At 51.9% G+C, this 19,545-nt stretch overlaps 1 protein-coding gene across 1 annotated transcript in view; it reads left to right on the top strand.

Annotated features, from left to right (window-relative positions):
* CDH11 (cadherin 11) overlaps positions 1-19,545 on the top strand; it is a 136,005-nt gene that overhangs the window by 42,904 nt on the left and 73,556 nt on the right. The window contains exon 2 of the mRNA XM_028501686.1: positions 11,656-11,780. The gene's annotated coding sequence lies outside the window, so the exon portion shown is untranslated. The remainder of the gene's footprint in view (positions 1-11,655; positions 11,781-19,545) is intronic.

Raw genomic sequence — 19,545 nt, 5'->3', positions numbered from 1 at the left:
GGGAAGTAGGAGAGGTGGGGATCCCAGAGCCACCTCCCGACGTTGGCCTTCTCCCGCCACGGCCCCTGATAGCAGCCTTTGGGGTGTCCAGAATACACGGCCCCTGCCCAGCTCAGTGAGTGAGTCACTGGATTAGATCACCACTGAGTTTCCATTGGGCACTTACGTCCTGTGACGTGTGATGTGCCTCCACTGTGAAGTCTGGGTCTCTGTGCTTACGGCTTACGGCGAATGCAGACACTAGGCAGAAGGTGCTGTAGGAGCCATGAGTGATCCTGATGACGGGGCTCCTGTTCTTTGGAGGCTCTTGGGGAGTAGGGGTGCAGGGCAAACAAACGGCTGGGAAAATGATTCCCTAAAGCCTCTTGATGCCTGAGGACCTGAGGCCGAAGTGACTGACAGAGGATGTGTGAGCAGTAGGTAGAGTCTCCCCTTCCATCAGGTACTGACCGGGCATCGGCTCTGTGCGGGGCACGTGTGCGCTGCTGGCAGGAGGTCCTGAGAAAAGACACTCCTGTTTGCTGTTCACCTTTCTGTTCACTGTCTGATGCTACCCTCTACCCTCAGGCGGGGGGGGGGGGGGGGGGACAGCGGCCCTGTCCGTTGGATACTCTGGTGCCTGACCAGTATCTAACACATGGTAGACGCTCCAGGAACCCGGGTGGACAGGACGCGTGGGTGAGAGCGATGACCGTGGTGAGGGGGGTGTGTGAGAAAGAGAAATGGGGAAAGGAAGGCGGGTCATCAGGAGGTAGCAGTTTGGCCAGGGCCTTGCATGACAAGGAGAAGTGTATACAGGAGAAAGCAGGAACGTGAATTCTGTGCAAAGGCAAACGTAAGAGCAAAGGTAGGGAAGAGAGAGACAACACGGGGAGCTGAGCAAAAGTGGCTGGTTTCTGAGGGAACTGCCCCAGGTGAAGCGGAAAGCCAGCCGAGCTCCCTCACGCAGGGCCTCCCCCGGGGGGAGCAGGGGCGCAAGGTTCCGAAGCTCTGGACTCAGTCAGCTGCCTGGCTTTGAGTCCCTACACTCAAATCCTCTGTCTTGGAGTTCTCCACTTTCAAAGGGATGCGACGATCCATTTAACCACAAGACCTAGAACAATGGGGGCTCGGTTATTGTTAAAAACAGAAGAGGCCAACCCAAAGAGACGGTCGGAGCTTGGACACCAGGAGTGGCGGGAGCAGCCCCGGGGTCCAGGCTGAGCACGCAGCAGTGTGCGGAGGAGGGGCTGTGGCCCTCACATCCCCCTGGGAGAGACGCTGCTGTGCGGCCTGCACCGGCCCCAGCCCCTTCCCTCACCTGCCGGAGACTCGGGGAGTCCGCCCTGTGCCCCGCTGCTCTCAATGCCAAGGAGTTCTCCTTCTGTCTTGTTCACCCTGAGGAAGCTGCGCATGGCCTAAGGCATTTCTCCTTTCCTCACGTTTATTATGTAAAGCAGGGCCACCTGTGTCTGCGCGGTGCACATCTTTGCAGGCGGCCTTTGGAATAAAACAGGGTGCACGTGAACGTAAAAAGCGTGCGCACGGTGCATGGCAGGGCTTGCTGGGAGAGGCACCAGGTGGATTCTCACCTGGTGAGCTTCCAACCTAGTTCCTTCTCCGTGAAAACGCAGCTCCCACCTGCATCGCCACGTCGGGGCTGACTGACACGGGGCTCCCCGTGTAGTTCTGTCTCTGTCCGTGGGAGAGGACAGAGGCCCTTCCTCACAGTCCCCTCACTCACCGGTGAGTGAGGGGTAATAACACGTGGTATTCATGTGGGCACCTCGGAGAGACCGTGAGACACCGGAGCCAGAGGCTCTGTGGGCCCCGCTCCTCGCCCACTTCCCCTCGCGCCCTCTGCTCTCCGCCTCTGAAATAATTACAGTGCGATGCGTCGGTGCTCCCCACCCTTCAGTCCGTCGAGTTTGGCTTCACCAGACCTGGGCACCACCCACGCTGTTATTTACCTACGGTTTTCTGTTGACTCTTTCTGCTTTTCTTAAGTATTTCGAAGAAAACTGTATCATCGATAAGAAACTAGCGCTTCTTGTCTGACCCCCAAATGGGTACAATTAAAAGGAAACAGTGCAATTGAGTTTCCTCTGAGCCCGAGTCTGGCTTCTCTGTGCAGGGAGAGGTTCGCTCAGGAATCCCCGCAGACAGAGACTCCGTCTCTGCTGAGGTCGGGATTGAGAGAGAACAGACGAGGCCCCACCTGATTTGTTGTCACTTGACGCCGATACTAATGAGAGTAACAGTCGTGTTTGGCCTGCTGTCGTATCAGGCATCGCATGCACTGCTTTACATTGAACCCTTGTAACGGAAAACTAATATTTTTTATACTATTATTTTTAATCCTCACCCGAGGATATGTTTATTGATTCTAGAGAGAGAGGAAGGGGTGGGGGGAAGGAGAGAGAGAGCAGGAAACATCGATGTGAGAGAGAAACATCTACAGGTCGCCTCCCGCATGTGCCCTGACCGGGGGTCAAATCCTCATCCTCTTGGTGTTCGGGACAATGTTCCAGTCAACCGAGCCACCTGGCCACGGTGAAAACGGATACATTTTTGATGACGATGACATCGACTAGTTGTTGGTGAACAGTAAATTTGTGCCAGAAACAATGGCGTAGGCAGTTTGCACGCATTATCTATCTCCTTTGTCCTCACCCCCGCCCAGCCCTGTGAGGTATCCCAGTGTCCGCTTCGCAGACAGGGAGGCCAACGTCACAGAGCTGGTGAGCAGTCACACCCCACGGGCACGCCAGCCCACTGGCCTCGGAGGCCCACACCCCAAGGGGGCTGTACTCCCCAAGGCCGGTCTCCTTCCACAGTGTGCCCTCCTGCTCTCTCCCCACTTGCTCGGTGACATGCACACTCAGTTTGGCTCCTCGACAGGGTCATCTGGCTTTCCCCAGGCCCCCATGACATCTTGGCAGGGACTGGGAGACCGCGCCATGCCTGCACTTCACCCTGAGAGCTAACGAGACACCTGCGATGGCCTCTCACAGGCCGTCTTCATCATGGCACCAGCGATAGCCCGTGGAATCCCAGACTCCGGTGGAAAACCAGAGAGGGGAGGGCTCCTAGGGATCCTCCCGCTCGCTGTCTCCCCGAGTGTGCGCAGTACCCTGCAGAAGGCAGGTGGGCTGCTGTTGGCTGGGGGCCCCAATGACTTCAGTTACAGGGTTCTATGGATGAGAACAGGAAAGACCCTTACTGACCACCCGATCCACCCCGATACCCAGGATCAAGGGCTGCATAAGGAATGTGGTTCAGCTAGTTACAGAGGCGAGTGAGCAACATGTGAATTGTGTGCGTGTGTGTAACTTACACTCTTGGAATATCGGGGAGCAAAAAGAAGGAGGCACAAGGAAAACCTGTCTCAAAATCCCACCTGGTTTTCTCGGCTGAAGCCCTAAGATGGAGATTTGCTAAGTGGGCATTGCAGTGGAGAACCTCACAGCACCTCCAGCCTGAGCACAAACAGGACCATGTGCCGGTCGCCTCCCACCCGTGACCCAAGCCCAGTCTTGTGAGGTGACGAACCACCTCTGTGCAGCTGCTGACAGGGTTGTTTTTCTCTCCAGCCTCGGTTTATATCAGTGGGACTGGTAAAAGCAGACTTCACTTTTAACCACTGGAGAAATTTTTTATTTTAAAGATGGAAAGGAAAGAAAGAAATGCACCTGAATGTGTGTGTGTGTGTGTGTCTGCCTGTCTCTGGGAGGTGAGTCCTGGGGGAACAGCCTCAGTGAATCTTCCTGCAAAAAAATTAGTATCTTGCTTTTGGCCCTTGATTTCCCCCCAGATCTGCAAGAATCTCAAAATCTGTGCGTGCAAGAGCAAAGTATTATTCTACCAACAAAGAGCAGCAAACTGTAACTGAAAGGTTTTACTGGCCCACTTCCCCTGCCGACCTTGAACGAGCCCAGTGGAGGTAATGAGGTGTGATGGGGACGCGGCGTGCCCGCCCGCCACGCTCCCTCGCTGGCTCTGGCTCCCATCAGCCCCTCGGTGGCCAAGCTCACATCTGTTCCTGAAGAAAACTGCACGTCACCACTCACTGCTGGCCTTTGCGAAGGACTCACTTGTTACCAGCTCGTTTGTACAGAAGCTATTTGGGCGCATTAGTCTGTGCCTTTGTCCACCTGGTACCCGACAGGCAGGAAAACATTCATGCTTCCTGCCCTGGTGGGGCTTTCCAGGCAATTTGAATTCAATGGAGCCTGTGAGGAATAAGTGTCTAAGAAGAGGTAAATAAGAAAACGGCGTTTTTTCCCTTAATTTCCCATGGCCAGTGGACAGCCCCACTTAGTGCTGAGAAACCTGGGTTTGCTTCTTCCCGAGCAGAGTGCTCCCGGAGAGAACCCTCTCCTGCTATATCATGAGTGGGTCGTGTTGCTGTGGACGGTGAAGCTTCCTCTTCTTGCTGTGAGAAGAAATTAGCAGGCTGTGCCTATTGGTAGCTCGCAGCAAACACCGTGTGTGTGTGTGTGTGTGTGTGTGTGCCTGTGAATACTTCTCTGCCTGTGTGAGCATGGAGATTTGCAAACAGGCTGATGTCTCGGTTTTATGGACATTGCCAGATTTTTTTTCAAGATTTTATTTATTTATTTTTAGAGAGGGAAGGGAGGGAGACAGAGAGAGAGAGAGAGAAACATCAATGTGCAGTTGCTGGGGGTCATGGCCTGCAACCCAGGTATGTACCCTGACTGGGAATCGAACCTGCAACACTTTGGTTCGCAGCCTGCACTCAATCCACTGAGCTATGCCAGCCAGGGCTGACATTGCCAGATTTGATGAAATGTTAAATACTGTTTTAGATCCTGGGTTATGGTCTTTGCTGTTCTTCATATCCTTTAGGGGTACTTCAGTAGTGTGCTCGCGCTCTCTCTCTCTCTCTCCCCCCCCTCCCCCTACCCTCTCTCCCGATGGTTCATAGCCTGGTAAAGTGATGTCATCCTTCGTCTTTTTTAAAAAAATCATTGGACTACTTCCCTAAATTAGTGCCCCAGTTTACGTCTGCGGGAAGCAGTGGAGAGTAGCTACCGGATGAACTGCTACAGGTTCAAGCTGCTGTGTCCGCGTCCCGGCCTCACTGTGCATGGCTCCGCCAGTGCACTGCCCCTGCCTGAGCCTCAGTTTCCTAATTAGGAGATAAACAAAATCACGCCACCTGACACAGACGGCTGTCAGAAGATCACATTATACATCACAGGGGAGTACTTAGCCCAGGACCCGGCACGTTGCGAACTCTCAGTCATGTTAGCAACTGTTCCTGCCTGTGTGGATCCACACCCAGCTCCTGGAGGTGCGGAAGAGTGGCCGGAGTGAGCCTCATGTGCACGTGGCTAATGCCGTGCCCATAAATCCTCGAAGGTGGTTAAATGCCTCCCCTGGCATCTGAAGTATTTGGAAATATCGGTCACCCTTTTTCAGACTCCGTGCTTGCATGAACACTGGTCCATCAAGAGTACTGACAGGTTACCCAGGCTTGTTAACAGCCAGTGGTTTGCAAAATGAGAGCCTGTTGTACTGATTTTAACTAACTTAGGACACAAACCAGACAGCTCGCCATTGCTTTTATCGAGGCTGAATCATTTGGGCCAAGTGCGTATGTCATTACAGTCCTTAAAAATGTTACACGTTATACAATGACAAAATTACACATTTTACATTTGCCCATTGATATCAAGTAGATAAAAAGGCAGTAGGCTTCCTATGTGTTAAAATTGAAAATATACACATTTGTGGTAGTTGTCTGTCTAACAACCATCATTCATCTATTTCTCTAACAAGCCAAGCCCTATGGAGGGTTAGCCGTGTACTGACCCAGACGAGTGAAAAATGGGTCTGAAATGTGAATTCTGTCTCCCAAGAGCTTAGCGCTTCCTTGGATGTAGCATGGAAGGGGCTGACATCAGTAATGACAAAGAGCTCTCCCCGAGGGGGGTGTGCTACCCTAAGCGGGATCTAGAAGTCCTCCGAGTCCACACCTGGGCATAAGGGCAGGTCCCCACGGGGAGACTGACAGCGAATGGGAGGAGAGCTCTGACCACGAGGGGGCGGTTCTTGCAGGGAGACTTGGAGGTGTGGAGCCTGCCCACTGGGCTCGGGGAACAGCAGGAGGTGAGGCTGGGGCAGACCAGGGGGACGTGCGTGCACGATGCTAAGGTGTGTGGACCTCTCCTGACCTGACAGGGAACCGTTTACAGTTTTAATATTGTCACATGTTTTAATGGGAAGGAGAGGTAGCCATCGATCTAGTAGCTGGCTCCCATGAGGAAGGGAGTTTCTGTCTGTCCATCTGCATGGCGGCCAACTGTTGAGGCATTTGCTCACACACAGCAAGGAGACAGCAGGTGAAGCAGAATAAATCACGGAGAGGGGGTAGGCATCGTTGAGCACCTGGGGTGGTGTGTGCCCTGCTTGCGCTGTTCACCCCAGAAACTCTTTCTCAGACTCGACCGAGCGGCGGTGGGCACCCCTGAAACTTCCCCGAGGCCTGGTTACCTGGTTACATTTATTTTTGTTTGCTTGCCACCTAACCCCCCTTCCAAAAAAAAAAAGTTTCTTAAGTAAAATTTTTGGCATATCAGGACAAAAATAAAATATCCTCTCTTGGAGAAAGGCTTTATGTTTTCCTTCTATTCTAAGAGTTCTCGGGTTCTGTTAACAATATAAATAGACTCGGTCTATTTTTGTGAGTGGATGTGCTTAGATTTTTCCCCTTAATCTGACATTGTGTCCTTTTTTTTTTTTTTAATTTAGTAGAGAAATCGTCATGGCAAAGTGAAAAGGCAGAGCCTTTGGAGCAAGGGACATCTAGATTTGAATTCCCACTCTGCTGCTCATTAACTTTGGTATCTCGGGCAAGCGATTGAACTTCTCCGAGGTGTAATGCCCTTCTGTTAGGAGGTAGGCACGGAGTAGAACGTGCCTCTCCCAGGGCCGTGGGGAAGGCTCGTCTTTAAAAACTGCACGCAAGAAGCACGGAGGCCGCGTAGATCGAGGGGTACGTCGTAGGGGGCAAAGGAAACCACAGCCTCCCAGTGTTGCGACTGTTGCTGGGCTGAACGGGAGACCGTGGAACCCCCTCGTGTGGGTGAGAAACGGGGGTAAAACCAAGAGTGCAGGGAGGCTTGCTCCCTTGCTAGATCGCTGTTTGTTTATTCATTTCCCAAAGATATGACAAAGGCTGTGAATATTTATTTAGTTCTGCTCCCAATAGCTCTTCTAATAGGGAATTATGTGGGGACAACGAGAGACATTTGTAAATGCGGCTGATAAGACTGGCGTCGGACAAGGAGTGTGGTGTTGGACACAGGAATTCCATTGTGCCCAGCTTCAGTTGTCAAGTGCCCGGGGAACCCAGGATTTATGGTGGCGGGACAATGGGCCTTTCAGGGCCCGGCCACAGAGCTGTGAGACCCCGCTCCCTGCCTTTTCAGGGCTTCTCATCTCTTTATCGGCCCGGACAATGCCGGATTCAGCTGCTGCCTGCGCCTCCTGACTGTCCATTAGCCGTCAGGTATTGTGCGGTAATTACCATGGTGACAATGGACTCCCCCTCCGCCCGTCCTCCGTCCTTTGGTGCTTTGCGAACTGGCGAAGGTTGTCACTTTGCATTAGGTGCCTCTAAAGGCATGGCTTACTTAGAGAAACTACTGCAGAGAAATAGAGATAATCGTGTTAAGAGTTGGACTTAAAGGGCCACTCTGTCAGATCCGTTTGGAGCCCAGAAACTCTTTATGGATGTTTGCTTGTAATTACAGGCAGGCCTCTGGCGTCGCCTGCACCGTGAGTAGCGGGCCTCGGAGGTTTGGCAGGGAGGCGTGAGCCCGGGGCAGCCGGCAGCCCCTCGCTTCCTAGTGGGGGTCACAGGTCTGAGCTGAGCTGGTGAACTCGGAGGCTCCGTTTCCTCATCGGGAAAAAGAATGGTGTGGAGAATACGTACACATTAAGATGAATTATATGTTTACATATGAGTACAGGCAAATACGTGAATATTAATTCTGTGTAAATGCCTGTGTATCAAATATACAATAAAAGGTAAAAGTAACGTGTTATGCATGCACAAATGAGAAAAAGCACAGTCTGTGTCTTTCCGTAACCGCAGCTACTGATCCTGGAGTGCCTCGTCGGGGTGCAGGATGGCATGTATTCTCCCTGTGCCTCCCAATAATCCTGCAAAAACAGTCACGATGCCCTTTCCATAGTGGGGAAACAGAAGCACCAGGGGTTCGTGCTTGCCCAAAGCCACATGGCTTGGAAGAGGCAAAGCATGGAATTTAAGTCCTGCTCCCTGACATTCAAAGCTTACTGCTTCCCCCATTTAAAACAAAAAGAAACAAAACATTGTAATCTATAAACCTCTCTCACAAAATATGCTTCACCATATGGCTTTTGGTAACTGGCAAGAAAAACATGCGGTGCTGATTATTAATTGGGCTTACTCACCCCTTTGACAAGATCGGCAGTGTGGGACACCCCCAGAAGGACCAGCCCCCGCCTGCAGGACGCCCGGGGTCTGCCGCCCCTGCGCCTGCTGCCTGCCTCCTGTCTGTCTGCTGAGCCAGGGAAACTCAGCAACGCAGCAGAATGACTCGGCATTTTTCAGCCGATGGAGACGTGTGTGCCGCGGCTAGACTTCTTTGCCTAATGGAAGTTTTAAAAAGTTGGCGTTTCACTGGTTTTTCTTAATAGTTAACATATGTAGTGATCATTTCTCAGTCAACTCCATACCAAAATGCCTTTACGCGGGCAGGTGGGTCTGACGGTGGGTTCTGAAAGCCGGTGGGAGAGGGTGGGGGAGGACTAGTGAGGAATTCGGTCCAGCTGCAGTGCTTCCATTGTACACACTGGGGCATTCACCACAGAGCCTCAGTTTCTCCAACTGTGAAACAAAGCTGTCACTGTGTCCTTGGGCCACCCAGCTCCCCTCAGGGGCAGTTCTTTCCTTTATAACCCGTCACCCTGTGTCACACCTGTACCAGCAGTGTGCACATGGTACGTGGCCTCAGGACCCTGAGCCACGCCCTGAGGGAGTCGTGGGGTGGGGACCTTCTAGATCCAGCTCGCGTGTACTTCCAGCCCTGTGTGTGCCAAGCCTTTCACGGCATCAGAACCCAGCAAGGGAAGCCTGCCACAGTCACACGCCCAGAAGGCAACACCCGACTCCAGGTCTCAGGGAGTCGTGAGATGCAGGGAGAAGAGCGGACATGAACGTTCCAACCAGAAATGCCTGTTTAGAAAGAGAAGGACTGCAGACACCCAATGATCTCTTTTTTCCCCCTCAGTTCTGCTAAAAGCACAAACACAGCTTAGATTTCTTATGCTCGTTTTTTCCCTAAGAAACATGGTGTCGTTGCATACCACTGTTCTCCCCAGAACCCACAGCTCCTCTTTCTCCAGCGTTTGCAGAGCTCCCAGACAGCTCCCCCACGCAGCTTCGCCTTCCTTCCAAAGCTCTTAATTGTCTTCGCAGGCTTTTGGTGAGAGGAATTCTATAAAGAAACAACGTGCAGGGAGGGAAAGAATGCAAGGCAAAGTGGGAGTTCCTTTAGGTTTTATAGATTTGAAAGGCAAACTTCTAAAAACACACTGGCTACGGGTACAGTTTTATTATTAACTGTCTGGAGAAGGAAAACAGAAGAAACACAGACTGTGACCTCTGCACTGCTGAACTCTGATTGGCTGTCATTGACTGAACTCCTGACCTTGGGCAAGCGTCTTACCCCGTGGAGCGGAGCGGAGCTGTGAGATGGAGTTCAATGATGCTCCGAGTGGTTATGTGTAGTTAAAGAGAGCACAGAATGTCGGTTTCACTTCGCCTTGTACTGTTTTAGGTATTTACTTCTGAGTAACTTACCACCTGAAAATGCTTATCAAAAAACAATTTATTATCTCTTATGCTTGAGTCGCGTGAACTCGTTGGGGTGGATCTGGGGAGGGTCTGTCAGCCTGGGTGGTCAGACGGCTGCAGTCACATGAAGGTTTGAAGGGGTCGAATGTCCAGGACGGCGTCTTCACACTGCACCTGGCACCCCAGCTGGGATGCCCTGGAATGGCTACAGGTGACTGGGTGTCTCTCTGTTTGCTCGGCTTCTCCACGAGGCTAGCTGAGCACCCCCACAGCATGGAGGGCTGGAGGACTCAGACTTCTGACGTGGCAGCTGCCTTCTCCCAGAGCAAGTCTTCCGAGAGCACCAGACAGGCTACAGGGGTTCTTAAGACACAGCCTCTGAGATCCTATTGGGTCCCTTTTGCCATGTTTCATCGGTTCCCTGGGGACAGCTCAGAGTCCCATTTAAGGGACAGCACAAGGGTATGAATAGCCAGGGGTGTGGCTCACCGGCGACAGCATGTCCCAGGTTTGCGGAGCAGGGCCCGTCCTTGTTGGTTCGGTCCCGGGTGAGCAGCACGGGCGGCTTCTTCCCAGTGACTCTGTGCACCGGGACGTAAGCTCTGTGCCACTCGGTCCTTGGCGTGCTGGGGCTAGCCCACGGTAGAATGGTTTCATTGTTCTTGCTTCAGCCACAGAAGCACGGTGTGACGAGCACGCTTTGGACTTCGCAATTCTTCTTCAGCCCTTCATTAAGAAGGGCTTTTGCTTGCTGCTGCCACTGCCGGGTTGTTTTGTTGTCATTGTTCTGGAGAAGGTACCGTATTATGTGAGGGGCTGTTAGGTGAAACCGAGATGAGACAAGGGAAAGTGGATTTTGAAAAAAAAAACCAGTTATGATAAATAAAGTCAAAGCAAGAAGCTGTTTAAGCCCTTAATGCAGGCGGAGCTGATCCTAGAAGGTAGACGCTCTAGAGATGAAGGACATTCGAGAAATCCTTACCGCTTATGTCAGGGAAGCTACGACAGCTGCCACCTCCCGTGGTTCAGTGCCTCAGTTTTCAGAGACAGCAGCTGTTCCGACACGCCGTGTTCTTCTCTTCATTCATTTAACAGATATACATTGAGCAGCTGCTCTGGGCTAGGAAGTGTGTTAGACACATGGGGAGGTACGAAGATGACTCAGACCAGCATCCAGGCGGAACACAGCCCCCACGCAGGCTCCGGAGTCAGGGTTAGCGCCGGGAGTGGGGGTGCAGTCTCGATAAAGGACTGTAGCTCCCTCAGCCCAGTGCTCTGGCTTGCTAGCCCGGGCACAGCATCTCCTGTCACCGCTGCCACCGCTGTCACCACTGTCATTCCTTGCCCTTGAGCCTGTCATTCCACAAGGAGCTGGCAGTAGCGGAAGGGCCCTTCCCACTGCGGGAAGGAAGGTACTTCATCTGGATTCTGATAACATGGGGGGTCTGTCAGAGACAGGCTCTAAGACCTCATCTCCCCCTCCAGGTGTGTTGCCAGTTGTGTAGCAAATGCATGTGAAGTACACAGCATGTGATAAGGAGTTGGGCGTGTGACAGCTTTTATTGTTGTAACTCAAGTACCAAGTGCACATATGGCTAATCACCCCACCCTGTGGCACCTTCAGATCCACGGCCAGTTTCACCCACTTTGCACACGATTGTGACAATTTGCTTAGACCCCTCTCCCCACACCCGGGCTGTTGTCTTCTAAGAGAAAACTCTGTCTGATGTGCACCTGTGTCTTGTAGTGTATCACTTTATTAGTGTTAAATCTAGGCTACTAATGACCCTTTCACTTTCTTGCAGACATTACTGTATTGTTGGTGAATTGGCCCCGTGACGATCATTCCTGTGGCCATTTGTTGCGTGACCAATCAGATGGGTGGAGTGCGTTTCAGAAACTGGCAGCAAGTGTCCAATGGGTGAAGAAGGTAAGATGAGCCGATGTTACTGAACGGTTCAAATGTTGCCAAGTACATGGAGGTAGGGCAGATACCTACCAGGTCTGTCCTTCAAACCTCCAGGTCTGTCCTTGGTTCGAACCTTCACCAAATCCAAAACAGAATCTGAGAGAGGACCAGGCCTCCTTTCTTGGGCTTGGAGGGATGGGATTATTTACTGTTGTTTTGGGTTCTCTCTGTTGAACACTTTATTATATGCCAGTAGAAAGCCTACTATAGAAGGTTCAGAGAGGAAGGAACTAAAAGGGATTGTAATTCTTTAGTTGGACCCTGTCGATATTTGCCCCCTTCGTTCTTTTGAAAAGACTTCTTTAGAAAATGAACAAGGTGGCTTCCATCCCAAAAGGAAAAGGGATGCTAGCAGGCTGACCCTATCGGACCTCAAAAGACAAAGCAATGGACCGAGAGCCACGAGGCCCAGCTGCGCCGGTCCCTGTCTGTGCGCCCTTGGGTGAATGAAGTCTTCCCTGGGCCACATGGGGCTGGACTAGGCTTTCTCACAGTTCTTATGTTTTAGGCATCTGTGAATCCATTTACTTCTTCTTCTGCTCTGTGGTAACTAGCTATTTTTATAGAATGTCCAAATTTCTGGATAAAAAGTTAAGAAATAGTTATACCAGCATGACTTTCCAGGTGTTAGGGTTCTAGACCTACCCATCGAAATGTCTGCAGCTCATTCCCACACGGATGCCCAAGAGGTGCCTCAAGTACCTGATTGCAAGTACAAGTCGTGATTCCCTCCTCGGAACCTTCACCGTGTCCTGATCCCCCAGATCAGACGGACACACGGCAGGAATCCCATGTGCCTCTCAATCCCTCACCTCCAACAGCAGTCTCCTCCCACTGATTCCTTGTGACTCTGCTCTCTGACTGTCTCTGAGATGTTCTTGCTTCTCTCTACCCCCACAATCACCATTCAAATGTAAACCAAACCCACTTCCTCCCAGATGCCTGCAGGGGCCACCTAACAGGTCTGCTTTGCTTCGGGGTCACTGCTGCCTCGTCCACTCCAGCAGGAGCTGTCTTCCATGTGTGACCTGGCGATGTCCCTAAGTCCAGATGTTACGTTACTTTCCCAGTTTGTCCCTTTCAGCGACAGAGGTCTGCATCCTCAGCCAGCACCTAGGGCCCTGCAAGGATGGGGCCACACTTTGCTGCCCAAGCCCGTCTCTCAGGCACTCTCTGCACACCCTGTACTCTCATTGTATGCACGGCTGTAGGATCCACCACACGGCACCACCGCCACTGCCCCAAACCCCGTATGCCTCTCTCCTTTCAGGCTAAGTCTTACTCATTTTTTTTTAATTTTACCATGGGCCTCACTATTTCTAAGAAGTTCTTTCTGATCCCTAAGGCTGAGCTCTGGGTGTCTGCTAGACAACACGTCAGGAGTCAGAGATCAGACCTTTTACTGCAGTTTCCACATTGGGCTGTAATCGTCTGTTTAGTTGTCTGTCTTTCCAGCTAGACCTGCAGGTTGTGGGGGGAGGAGCTGACTCTGGGACCACCGTGCTCCCAGCTGCCAGCACTGGATTTCACCCAGAATGCGCTCTCAACAAATATTTATTAAACCTATGAATAGACTTTAAGTATATTTTGCTCACAAGATGAGGAAGGGGGTACTCATGTTACCACAGAGGAAAAGTCACAATAGTGGCAGCTAGCAGGCATTAAGTGCTTACTGTATGCGAGGCACAGAAGGTCTTAAAAGATATCCCCTCCCTTAATACTTGCAAAAGCGTAACATGACAGGCACTGTTAATATCCGAGATTTTATCAATGAGAACACCGAGCTTTGGAGAAGATGAGGCACTTGCCTACGGCCACATTTTGTCCCCAAGAAATTTTTTATTCTTGGAAAGTCTGACTTGAGCTTCTATCTTTTATCACTCCCCTCTCTTGCCTTCTCCCTGAATGAATTGGCTACATTCTTGACAAAAACCGTTTCCTCTACGCAAGGCCTGAGGCTTTTGCTACCGCTCACACTCACACATGTAGGTGGTCATCCCTGTGACTGGGACCCAGGAGCCCTTGGGGATGGATGCCCTGGGCGTTCTATGGTCTTACTTTTAATGTGGGTCTGTCTGGGGACAGAAGTTCAGCCCAGGGATTCTCCCCCCAACCCCTGGCCTTTCTTCCCTGCTCTGCTCAGTGTGTGTGACGGGAATAAACCAGTGAATGAACATGCTCTTCACGGAAGCGGAGCCGCACTTCCCTGCAAATGCGCCAATTAGATGTGGAGACTGTGTGGCTGACTCCTCCTGCATTAGCATGTCTTGCACTCATTTGCTCTGAAGCCGGGCTCAGCAGATGCAATGAGTCCCTTCCGTGGCAATGCCTGTGAATGGCGAGCATCTCATTTCTGCCAAGCCAAATGGGTCTCTTCATTTCATCAGTCCTTTCAATCCCTCAGTACGACATGCGGCTGACACTCCCTATTTTTCTAGATAATAGGGACAATTAGAGTGAGGTATCAATGAAACAGAGTCAGGGGTGGAACAGAAAGTACTTGAATTTGATTTCTCTTCTAGGAAATCTGCTAGGTTTATTTTTCTACTTAGAAATTAAGCCTATTTTGAGGAGTTCTGCATAGCTTTCATTTCAAGGAGAGGAAGGTAAACCCTCGTAATGCTTTGGAGGACCCTTAAAGAAAAGCAAAAAACAAAACAGAAAACCACATCATGGGATGGATGAAATGGCCTTTTGATCTTTCAGGACAAGATTCTTATCTTACAGAGAGGAATTTTTTCCCCTGGAAGAAGGAAAGGACTTGTGTTTTATCATACTGTAAGGTTTTTGGAAAAAAAACAAAACAAAACTAACTGACAACTTTGGCTTGTGACCCAGACTCCCGATCTCCAGTTTACCACACCCGTGTCTCTGGAGCAGGCCCCTGTGACGTGTCACACTCGGACATAGAAGAAAGAACCTCCCTGAAAGAACTTCCGGTCAAGTTGCTTTGTGTAAAGCACTCAAAACCCAAGTAGGAAGGGGGAGAGAGAGCACTGTGGGGAGAGAAAAAACAGGACGACTGCTAACAAACGGCGGGGAAGTGGTTTGGGCTTACAGGCTAGCTCACTCTCTGGCTGATTTCGGGGGATGGGTTCACTTGAGCCTCCACTCGTGGCACAGTTTTCTCACTTGGGTAGCTCCTCGGAGCCGGGGAGGAATCATCTGCGTGGGCCACAGGCTAGGGCCTCTGCTGCCTGCTGTCTTGCTGGGCTGTCCGTGGGGCCCTGGAGCACAGACTATTTGTCCTGATGCTCATGAGAAGCATGCACTCCCTGAGACCCTCCTGAGTGATCATCCACAGGGGCATAGGGTCACAAGTTACCCAATTATCTTTCATTTGCATAGAAGTCAATTCCGAAGAGCCACCGGGTGACGGCTCACCTGGCTCTGTGTCGTCCCTGACAGTTCGGAGTGCAGGCAGCCTGCCTGCTAACCCCTGGGCCTGCTGGGTCTGTCTGTGCGTGCACGCTTCCTATTTCGGGATGTAGGCCACTGTGCAGAAGGAGGCCAAGTATCTGTCTGTAGCTGTTGTCAGCGGCACCATGAACAGACACTCAGTTCACTTGCCGGCTCCTTGGCAGACCTTCCGTGTGTCTGATGTGACTGTCACTGTGCACTCAGCGAAGGATTACAGGGAGCACTCACGTGCCAGGCAACGTGAATGTCCTACCTTCGCTCAGATCAGCACCTGAGGAGAACCTTCAGAGAACCGAAGTGGCGGTTCTTTGACCTTGGTCTATTGAACTAATTATGAATAAAATGCAGAGACCACTCCCGATGCTAACCATGAGAGCTGGCATTTAACGAGCCTGCTCACGTGCCCGGCACTCCGCTCTGTGCTTTGCACTCAGGGTCTTGTTTGATGTCTCCAGAACTTTGACTGGTATGCGCAGTCGTCGTGATTCCTTTGTGGAGGAGGACCCTGAGGATCGGAGAGGTTAATAAGCGTGCCCAGGGCCGCGTGAATCACAATGGGCAGAGCCAAGGCCGCCATTCCTAAGCACTTGTCTTCCGACTCTTTTTTATCTTGCCTTCCAGTCTCTACCAAATCGGAGGGCAATTATATTACAGTTCTTCTGGTGTGGCCATGACCCAACTCGCCACTGGAGTGTTTATTAGGAGTCATGGACACTTCTGGTTACTGCACAGTGTGCAGCCAAATGTCTACACTGAGGGAGAAGGGACGCTGGGGAGAGGAAAAGAGAACCCTGGATGTGTTCACTCGTCAACTGTCCCTTGAGAACCAGCCCTGCTCTAGCCCTTGGAGTAGGTACCGCAGCTACAACAAGGCAGCAAACACACATGCATCTGGGGAGACCACAATGAAACTTAAAGCCCTGCCTTTAGAGACCCCTCCCTCTTCTGGGGGAGGAGCCAGGCCAGCAGACAAGTAACTGCAGCACAGGCGTGGAGTTTCCTCTGGACAACACCTTTGGGAGTCCACAGGAGCACAGAGGGGCTCACTCTGAGAGAGGAGATCAGGGTGAGCTTCAGGGAGGAGGTGACCTTTGGGTTTAGACATGGAGCATGAGTAGGAATTTACCAGAAGATTAGGAAGGCTTTTCCAGGCAAGAGAACAGTATAGAAATCCTTGAGCCCGTGTGTGTCCTGACTAGGAGGTGGGCTTGTTTTCATTTCTGTTATCTTTAACTGGGTAAGACAGCTAAAGAGGTGAAGATAGTCTGACGAGCAGAAGGTGCAGAGAATTAAGTCTACGTCATTCTCTGTTCACTAGTCCAGTGATTTTCAACTACTGGAAAAGGGGCACTGACCTCTCTTCCCGTAGATTGTTACATGAAAGAACTAATAACAGGCAACTCTACGATAGCTATTTGATGTGAATGAATCAAAATTATACCTATTTTTTGTAAGATCAACCAAAAATGTATCTTGTGGTGTGCTACAGACTTTTAGTAATTAGTTTATGTGTGCCGTGCCATGAGATGGAAAAAACTGAAAATCACTGATCTAGCCCACGAATTTCCTTCTATGTTTGGTTTCCTGTGGGACCCTCCAGAGGGTTTCTGGGCAGCTGCAGCCACACACATCCACGTAACCGCTCCCAGCACATCCGTGCATGTACCTGACGTCTGGCTGGAAACCCTGCCGTACACGCTGTTCTGTGCCTTGAGTCTAAAAACAAAACTTTATTCCCCCCTTGTTTGTTGTGCTTGCTGTCTTGATTTTAAACTTAAAAAAATACTTTAAAACATTTCAAGTGTATGGAAAAGTTGCAAAGATAATACCGTGAACTTGAACCCTTCCCCGAGAGTCACTGTTCTTATAAATCATCTCGGCATGTTCCAAGCAACCACCTGCCTGAGTCCAGCCCCTCATCGAGGTACAGCGGGGCTGTGGGTCACCCAGAGACCGGGAGGAGCTTCCTCTCCCGAGCGTGGATTTAGTGAGGTAACTCAGGCAGACTTGCACCCAGGAACACAGTCCTGTCTGTGACAGTTTTCCTGAGATGCCAGGAGCAGCACACCCACCCCCAGGACAGCGATGGCAGGAGGGACCCCTCTAAGCGGCCACTTCATCGCCACTTTGTGCTCCCCTTGAGGCTGAAGGGCTTTCCCCCGTCTCTCTGAGCGCCCGCTCAGTGGGAAGCAGGCGTCTTCACCAGGGCGAGCAGGCTCCCTGCACTTGCCTTCTGGGCCCCGTGGTCCCCGGTGGGAACAGACAGCCCCCACTGAAATTGGATCACTTCATTTCCGACAGCCGGTCATTTAGATAGTGTGCCTCTTCTGTTCTGCGTGTCAGTCCGCCCGGCACCTCAAAGGCCGGTGTAGGGTTCCCTCCTTTGAAAGTTCAAAGCCCCTGAGCACTGCTCAAGTTATCAGCATACTTCCTGCCTGCACGACCTGCAAGGGACAGTTCACAGTCAACGCGAGAGGGACCGGGAGTCCTGTGACAGGCAGGAAGTAACCCAAGAAGGCCGTGTTGATACGGTTTCCCAGCCCAGTGCTCCTGGGCCCACGAGGATTGGTTTCAGGGTTTCACTCATTCGCTCACCCACCAAATAATTCCTGGAAGTCTTGGTGGCACTCTCGCATGCTTTGTGCCAAGATGGGCACGTGCTCTTTGCAGGCCGGAGCCCCAGATCTATGGAGGCGGCTCTCGGCTGAGTAGAGCAGTTGAACCAGAGAGAGGTGGGGTGACATCTCCAAGGAGCGACTTCCCGGCCGTGCGCGCGCCCTCTCACTCACACACTGAACACGCTCGTGGACTGCCTGCTCTGTGCTGCACCCACACGTGCACCTGTGGACAAGACCACTGGAGCTCCTGCATTCACGGAATTCGCGTGCCAGCGAGGGGCTCTCCCTGGACCCCAACTAGGGCCACCTGTTTCCTGGAGTTGGCTCCGGCCGGGAGGTTCAGTGGCTGCCATGGTGTTTCCGGCCCACATCAGGCCACTGCCCGCCAGCCCTCCCTGGCTCCATGGGATCCCTGAGCCTCAGAGTCACCGTTTCCTCCGGAGGCTCCTAACCCGAATTACCCCGCGCCCTGTGGGGGACTCGGAGCTCAAGGCGGCTGGAGGGAGCAGAGAAGGAGAGGTGACGAGACATCCTCAAATTAATCATGTCTGCCGAGGCTCTCGAAGGCTGCGGCCAGGTTCCTGGCAGGGGCTTCCATTCGGAAGCTTTAGGAAAAGTGTGGAGGGGCCAATAAGTTCGCCTTCTTAAAAGGCTCTGAATTTTAGAATCTAAGCACCATTCCTCCACATGCCGTTCGGTTGCCATAGCAACGATTCTTAGCCTTCCTTTCCTAAGGAAACGATTTTTTAAAAAACCGTCTGCATACTCTCCAGGGCTAGCGAGAAGGTACCTCTCTAAATGAATGTCTCGCGAGTTTCCTGCGGTCCCATATTTCTGTCCGTGACAGATACTATTTTGGACATCTCAGCCGTCCCCATTTCTCTTCCGAGTTCCTGCTTCACACACGGACCCAGGGGGATTGTTATTCACGGCCCCTAAATCGTTTACATCATGCTTTGGGTCGAGAAGGGAAAAGCCTTGGTGGTTTGTTTAGGTTCACTCTTGTCTAGGGTTTGAGCTGGACCCCACCGCCAGGGCAACCTGCTCTCACACAGGGCAGTGGGAGTGGCCGGGTGGCCGGGGCTCAGGGTCGTGGGGGCATGGCCAGGTCCCTGCCCTCCTCCCCAGGCCGTGTCCAGCAGCCACGGCACAATGTCTCTCAACTCCTCTGCTTCCATCTAAACCCCAGGCTTCAGCGGGGAGTGATCCCTTGCAAGAGAAATTGCAGGGTCCTCTGCCTGGCTTCTGACCCTGACGTGACCCAGCGCCCACTTCCTCTCATCTCTGGGAGCCCCTGGTCCAGAGCACACTGTGAGGCCCCACTCTCGAGTCCCCTCACGACTCTGCATGAGTCGGGAAGAGAAATTTCCTGCTCCGTCCCCCTCTGGGCGTGCCCAGGAGGCTTCTCTCCTCCAGGTGGGGGGCCCTGGCTCCGTCACTTCTTCCCCCCCCCCACCCCCGGTGCCTCAGGCCATTGTGCCGTCATGGGCCCTGGGTCCCTTCACCTGCACGAGCTCATATTTCCATTAAAAAAATTAAATGCTACATTTTTATGATTGCTTTGGTATGAAGATGAATATAATTTTCTACCCTAAAAGGTTGATGCTGTTCCTTCTGACTTTAAAAGAAATTAGAACGTTCCCGTGTGAGGATGTGGAGAAAAGGGAACCCCTGGTGCACTGCTGGTG

The sequence above is a fragment of the Phyllostomus discolor genome, chromosome 12 (genome assembly GCF_004126475.2).
Source record: "Phyllostomus discolor isolate MPI-MPIP mPhyDis1 chromosome 12, mPhyDis1.pri.v3, whole genome shotgun sequence".
Taxonomy (NCBI): domain Eukaryota; kingdom Metazoa; phylum Chordata; class Mammalia; order Chiroptera; family Phyllostomidae; genus Phyllostomus; species Phyllostomus discolor.
The sequence above is the reverse complement of the archived record's forward strand: the minus strand, read 5'-3'. Positions and strand labels throughout refer to the sequence as shown.